The 7,062-nt window shown below is 63.5% G+C and overlaps 1 long non-coding RNA gene across 1 annotated transcript; it reads right to left on the bottom strand.

Annotated features, from left to right (window-relative positions):
• Window positions 1-2,381: 2,381 nt before the first annotated feature.
• LOC144372110 (uncharacterized) lies at window positions 2,382-4,577 on the bottom strand. The gene is made up of 2 exons (XR_013432158.1): window positions 4,085-4,577; window positions 2,382-2,679 (listed from the first exon to the last, which is right to left on the bottom strand). It is a non-coding gene; the product is annotated as an uncharacterized LOC144372110 (long non-coding RNA).
• Between the last annotated feature and the right edge of the window lie 2,485 nt (window positions 4,578-7,062).

The following is a 7,062-nucleotide window of genomic DNA, read 5'->3' as shown; positions in this document are numbered from 1 at the left end:
CTGCTACTTCCGAGTTCTCGAGGGGATTCCCGGAGAGTTCCCATTGGTTGGGGAAGTGTGGGAGGAGGGAATTCCGGAGGAGGGATTTCTGGATGGTGTGGTGTGTCCCGGGAGAAGGCCACATGCGTGGCGTTTGTGGGAGTTTTGGAAATAAAGTTTGTTCCTCCTTCAGTGGCTCGTGATTTTGTGCCCAGCCACACTGCGGCATTTGGTGGCCCGTATGGGGAATGCCTGAATCTTGGGGTAAGTGAAATTGCTTGCCCCTGAGGGAGAGCAAGAGCTCCAAAGTAGCAGGCTGAGGTGGACAGCAGGGGTCTAATCTCCAATTGAATGCACATCTTAACATAACCATGATCATCTCAATGGCTTGCTGGAGTCACCTCTCAACCAAAAATGCCCTTCGTCCTCAGCAGGCTCTCAGCAGGCCTGGCTCTGGGAGGGCCAGGGAGGGCTTCTCCAGACACGGCTGGAGGTCTCCCACTGCAGGTTCCGCTAAAGCCACCCTCAGCACATGGCCCAAGGTTGGCACCTCAGGCATGCACGGGCAGGGCACTGCCAAAGCCGGGTCGAGGTGGAGGCCAGCAGACCCGAGCTGCTCGCCCTCACCCAGGTGACCACAATGTCACTCAGTTCACATGTGAGGAACTGTCCTAAGAGCAAAACCCACCAGGGGCGGGCAGCAGGCGCTGACGGCACTGAGGGCCACCTGCTGAGGGCGGCTGCCGTCTTCCCTGAGGTCCTGGAGCAGAGGGCCGTCCTCAATGGGCCACGAGCTGGGACAGCTGTCCCAGCCCCAGCGGAGGAGGAGCACCTGCTGTGGTGGAGCCAGGCTGGACGCTGTGATAGGGTGTCCCTCCACACTCGTGGGGCAGGGAGGCCAGAGCCTGCCTTTGTGTCTAATGCCAACCACAGAGGCCCGTCCTGGGAAAGCAGAGTGACCGTCTGTGAGAGCCAACTGCGACTGCGCGGCAGAAGCCAGTGTCCTTCCAGTGGCACCTCATGTCTCGTCCTCGGGGAGTCACTGTCCTGGGAGTTTCAGGGGCTTGTCCACGGAGCAGACTCCTTCAGTGTGCGGCGCTTCCATTTTCAGCATGCTGTCCCCAAGGCCACCTCCATCCCAGCCAGCAGGTCAGGAGCCCCCTCCCACCTCGTGAGGTGGTGCTCCGCCAGGCCCGCCAGGGGTCCTCACTCTGCCCATCTTGGGGCACCCACAGCCACCCCCAGAAAGGGCTGCAGGAAGTGAGGAGGAAGGAAGGTCCTGGAGGGTCCAGGGCAGCGCCCACCCGGCCTGCGTGCCCCCTCGGGCAGGGCTGCTGGGAAGCCGTCACCCGCTGCTCACCAGCCAGCCTGGTCCAGGAGCCAGAGCACCCATCAGCTGCTTGGCAGGAGCCTGGACTCCGGGCCAGGCCTCAAGGCTCGGCCAGCTGCAGGGCAGGGGCGTGCTGTCCCACGAGCCTCACAGGAGAGGGCGCTGGGGAGCAGCCTGCCGAGGGTGTAGCCCTCAGGCCAAGGGGCTCGCTGGGCCAAGGCATGGAAGAGCACCTGTGTATGGCACTGGTGGAGCAGGGCCTGGCTTGGCCCCACGTGGTCTCCAGGTCCCACGAGCAGGAGGGAAGGAGGCCAGGGCCATCCATGGACTGTCCTGCAACAGCTAGGGTGTGAAGGGCAGCTAACTGGCCTGCTCATCAAGACCCACCAGGGAGGCCGTGCCACACCACACCCTGCCAGGCTGAGCAGGTGACGTCGCCTGCTCCCCTCCCGGGTTCCTGGAGCTGGGCAAATGGAAAGCTGGACATCTCGATGACTTGGTCAAGGCCACCGGCTACCAAGTTCAGGCGGTGCCTGCGGGTGGTGCTGCGGTAGCCCAGGCCCGGGCTGAGGCAGAGACCAGGGCCTGGCACAGCTGACACGGCTGTTGCAGCCTTGGTCCCCGACACTGACCGGATCCTCCACGTATGTGTCTCTCCCGAGCCCTGCCTGCTGCTGATGGGAGGCAGGACACGAGGCGGGTCTGGGCTGGGACGCCCTCCAGGCTCTGCCCCCACAGGTGTGAGTGACGAGCACCCCGTCCAGTTTGGAGACCGAGCCGCTGCCCCAGGAGAAGAAGGCCACGTCCCCACCCCCACACGACTGGCCACCAAGGAGGGGCCAGTGTCACTTACCACTGAGGCCCATCACTCACAGACTGGCACCGCGAGGGCAGCAGGGCAATCCGTCCAGACTCCCAGCAGGAGGGCTTGCCAGGGCATCCGCGGCAATCACTGTCCACGCTCTAATTCCAGCAGCTTCCGGCAGGAGACATGGCGACCCAGAGCCGACCTGCAGCTCCCTCCACCACAGCTGCCGGGCTTCTAAGTGAGTCCGTAAACACGACCTTCTGGTGGGAGTCTACCTTCATTCACTGCTGTGCTTTTATTGAGCGCCTACTAGGTGCCCCGCAGAGTGAACTGTGCAGGGAGTATCTTCTGGGTCTGCCCACGTGGTCCGGGAGGGAGCGGGAAACTGAGCCTGCTTCCTGTTCCCCTCACAGGACACTGGCAGGGCCAGCTGAGGAGGCAGGTCTCCTCTGGCTCTGGGGTTCAGAGGCTCCAGTGCATATGGTCCCCTTTGCTTTGGGACAGTGGCAGCCTGGTTCATCATGGCAGGAGTGTGGTGGAGGCCTGTCCACCTCAGGGCCGCCTGGAGGAAAGAGAAAGGAAGAGCTGGGGTCTCAATGTCCCCTCCAAGGTCACCCCAATGACCTGACTTCTCCCAGCAGACCCCTGGTCTAAAGCTTCTACCACCTCCAACAGAGCCACAGGCTGGGGACTGAGTCACATGGGTTTCGGGGGACCTTCCGGACCCCAGGAGCTGCTGAGGGTCCCTAGCCTGGTCCTGAGAGCTGGTCAGGGAGGGCTCCCGAGGGGACAGCCCTGTGCTGCAGGGTCTGGGAGCGGAGCCCAGGGTGTGACCGTGAGAGCCAGGCTGCAGGAGCAGGGACGGGAAGCAGGCAGGCTGGCGAGGGCGCGGTGCCCAGCACACGGCGCCAAGGTGGGCAGTGTTGGCTGAGCATGGGGTCCCTGCCTGTGGGTCAGGGGAGGACACAAGGCTTGCCCCCCAGAAGGCAGAGCCTGGTCGAGAGAAAGTGAAGGCGAGCAGCGGTCTGGCTGCTGGTGGGGACGGCCGCGGTGCCCGCGGCCAGGGCTCTTGGAGGCTTCCAGAGGTGGGCAGGCAGGGGGCAGGCAGCGGGCAGGCAGGGCTTCCCGAGCTGTGCTCCAGGGGCGGCAGGAACCGCCTGATGCAGCATTTACACCATGGGCATCGGCAGAGTTTCCTCATCTCTGAATGGGAGCCATGTCCACCCAGGGAGGAGGCTGACCCCTGGCTAGCGCTGACGGAGGCACAGCACGGGACCCCAACCCTTGCAGTGAGTGGCAGCCAGGAGGGGCCTTCCTGGTTTCCCCAGATGCAGAAGATCATCTGGAGTGGGCTGTCCAGGAGCAGGGGCAGGATGGTGAGGGGAGGTGACCGCTAATGCTGACCAGGGCAGCTTCAGAAGAACTTGGCCTCTGGAGGAGAGGCCTGGCTCAAGGAGGGTTCAAGTGGGAGTGCAGGGCGGAGGCACAGAAGGTAGCCATGCGGGTGGAGTCCAGAGGAGGTCGCGCCAGCCAGGCCAGGGTGGGAGGGTCCGGCAGGCAGCTGGCAGGGTGAGCAGGCTAAAGGGGCCAGGCTGCCCAGGCCTGGGGACAGAGCGGGGCCTGGGGACGGTGACAGGACTGTTTTTGAAAGGGGCAGAGGAAGGGCCAGGCCAGAACCTCTGGCTCTCAAGGAGGGGCCCACACAGGAAAGGACAAGCCCAGGTCATGGAAGCAAGGGTGGACAGCTAAGGGCAGTCTGCGGGCTCCCCTTGGTTCATGGTGGTGACCGTGGGAGCTGAGAACCTGGGGTTGTCAGCAGAGAGCTTCTCTCCTCTCCAGACCAGCTGGCCATGGCTGCGACCCCCAACACGAAGGTCACAAGAAAGCCCGAGCCTTGGGACCATCCCTGATAACAGACCCCAAGCGCCCGCTAGGGCTGGAGCGCCAAGGGAACTGGCTGAACTTACCCACAGTCCTCTGCACATTTGCACAAGACAGGTTATCAGGAGGGCCAGTGCAGGGCATCTTCCTGACCCCATGAGGACCTTGTGTTGAGCAATGAAGAAATGACCAGGTTGCAAATTGGTAGGGCCCCGTTGAAACCCAGCAGAGTGATTACACCCAGATGCTGTGTGGCCTCAGGCTAGTGTGTCTGCTTCTCTGTGCCTTGAGGCCTCAACTTAATATTTACTAACTTGGAAACTATGGGCAGAATTAAGTGGTCCCCGGAGGGCGGTTCGGCCCTGGACGTGGGTCGTCTCACAGCTTCCCATGAGCTGCTGCTTGTCTTTCATTTAGTTTGTGTTTTCTTACATCGGGGAAGGTCCCAGCAGAGCTGCCGCCCAATGACTCTAGTAAATAAACCAATTACTACGTCCAGGGACAGGCCAGGCGAGGGGGACCCGGGCACCATGCTGCAGGTCTGGGAAACACATGTCCGTGGACAGCCCTGGGCGTCCCTCTGGTGTGACCACCCTGCTCTCAGCCAGGAAGCCCAGCAGAGCCAGGGGCCTCCGTGACCTCAAGGTTCTGGTGAAGGACTTGACCACAAGGAAGGCACCGTGTAGGCCCTGGGCTCGCCCAGAGGGGCCCAGCCCTGGTCAGGGTTTCAGGGTGCTACTGGCCAGTGAATCCACCAGGTGGCGCCGGGGACTTACCTGCAGGACAAAGGGGGGCTGTAGCTTTGGTGGGAATGAGCCAGGCTGCCCGCTGCCCGCTGCCCGAGCACCGTCCATCTCCCCCTCGCCCACTGTCCATTCTGTGGACAGCTGCTCAGGCATCCCGATGCTGGGCCTGCAGTGACCTCTGAAGCACCTCAGCACTGCCCACGATGCCTAGCCACATCTTCAGGCTGGTCATCCCCCAGGGCCAGGGGGCGGTCCCCAGGAAGGTGCCTGGGCATCAGCAAGGACCTGATGCCAGAGGACAGTTGCAAGTCCTGCCCTGGAGGAAATGGTGGCCCAGGGGGACGAGGAAGAAAGAAGAAGAGGAAGAGCAGGGGGAGGGGGAGCAAGGTGGGGGAGGGGGATGGAGAGCAGCGGGCAGGGGAGGGGGCAGGGGGCGGGGGAGGAAGGGGGAGGGAGGAGGAGGAGGGGGAGGAGGGGGTGGGGGAGACCCAGCCAGGGCAAGGTGGGGGAGGGGGGATGGAGAGCAGGGGGCAGGGGAGGGAACAGGGGGTGGGGGAGGAAGGGGGAGGGAGGAGGAGGAGGGGGAGGAGGGGGGTGGGGGAGACCCAGCCAGGGCAGCAGGGAAGGCGAGACTTCTGGGCGGGGGGGGGGAGTTTGCGGGCAGGAGACCCAGAGGACCAGGCCACTCTGGCCAAGGACGTGAGAGCAAGGAGGGAGAGCTCCTGAGAGGGACCTGGCCAGCTCAGGGGGACATGGCCAGCACAGGGCCCAGAGCGAGTGAGGGCAGGGACCCTGGGCCGTGTAGGACCCATGACAAGTATGCAGGGCAATGGCAGAGTTGGGGACGCGGTGCACCGAGTGCAGGTCCATGAGGAGGGGATGAGGGTGGCAGAGAAGGGCCAGGCCAGGTCAGATTTTCACCAAGGAATGACATCACCACACTGTGCCTGGCTGTCGTCAGTTATCAAGTGACCGCTGTGTGCCAACGCTATTCCAGGGCAGGCCTGTGACAATCCGCATGGTAGAGCACACAAGAGCTGAAAACTTTAGTAACTCCCTTTTATGGAAGGGAAATTGAGGCTCAGAAAGGTTAAGTAATTTGCCCAAGGACACACAGCTGCAATCTCAGGAGCAAGCAAGGTCTGGGCCCAGCAGTCTGGCAAAGCTTGTTTCAGCAGAGCCACTTTGCCTGGGACTTTCGACTGATCCTGCTGCCCTGTGCAGAGGGTGGGCATGAGGGGGGCAGAGTGGCCCCAGGATCTCAGAAGTGTGGACACCCACGGTCCCCCTCCTGCTGAGCCTCTGGCCTCAGGGTCTGGCCCCCACTTAATGACACATCCCTTCTCCAGGGCGTCCAGGGCCCATTAACCACTGGGCAGAACCCAGTCTCTTCCTCGCGGAGTCTGCGAGCTCCATTTCAAAGGTGGCGCCTTGGTCCCAGGGAGCAGTGTGTCCCCCGGAGAAGCCCTCTTGAAACCCTGGGGGGCAGGGCCGCCGCTCAGAGGGAGGGCGCTGAAGACAGGAATGACGGCAGTGACCGTGACCTCGGAGGACCTGGGGCCTGGTGCGGAGGAGCCTTCTCCTGCCTCTCACCTCCCACCGGGTGAGGCCTGGCCAGAGCTCTGCAGGGTCCCGGCAGCAGTGGCCCTGGGACCCAGGACACCCAGGACCATCTTGGGGCTGGGCCGCGTGTCCATTCCACGCTGCTCTTCTTGGGAGGCGGTCACCCTGTCTGCCCCACTGCGGGAGCCCCTCCTTGGAGGGCAAGTGGTAAGTGTGGAAAGATCCGTGAGCTCCCGCCACCAGGCCCAGCCCCAGGCTGCGTCCTCCTCCCGCTGCTGAAGGTCAGCTTCCACTTCTCGCTGGGCGCGTGGGAAGCTGCTGGGCAGGCTGGCCGGGAGGGGATCGCCAGATGCCCACCTCAGAGGACCGTCCTGGCCGAGCTGCGGGAAATAAGGGGGAACCCAGAGCAAGGAAAGGCCGGGAGGAGCGGGTGGGATGGGCTGTGCTCTCCGCCCTCCTGTGCGCTCACCAGGGAGAGCCACCGCGGAGGGACCCTCAATCCCCCGCCTCCGCCCCTTCCCATCTGGGGCAGGCTCAGGGTGGCAGTGTCCCAGGGGCCCTGAGAGAATGACCTGGGGTTTCCCAGGAGTCTGGGTGCTGAACAAAGGGGAAAAGACGGGCCTGCAGGAAGCTCTGCGAATCCCTGACCAGGTGCCATGGCCGCATGGGCAGCTGTCTGCTGGCCTCCTTGCCCTGGAGAAGCCCCTTCCTGAGCAGGCCTCGGCTGCCGGAGGGCCTGGCTTGGGCTCTGGTTA

The sequence above is a fragment of the Ictidomys tridecemlineatus genome, chromosome Y (assembly GCF_052094955.1).
Source record: "Ictidomys tridecemlineatus isolate mIctTri1 chromosome Y, mIctTri1.hap1, whole genome shotgun sequence".
Classification (NCBI taxonomy): domain Eukaryota; kingdom Metazoa; phylum Chordata; class Mammalia; order Rodentia; family Sciuridae; genus Ictidomys; species Ictidomys tridecemlineatus.
Note: the sequence above shows the minus strand (reverse complement) of the source record. Positions and strands in the feature narration are given on the sequence as shown.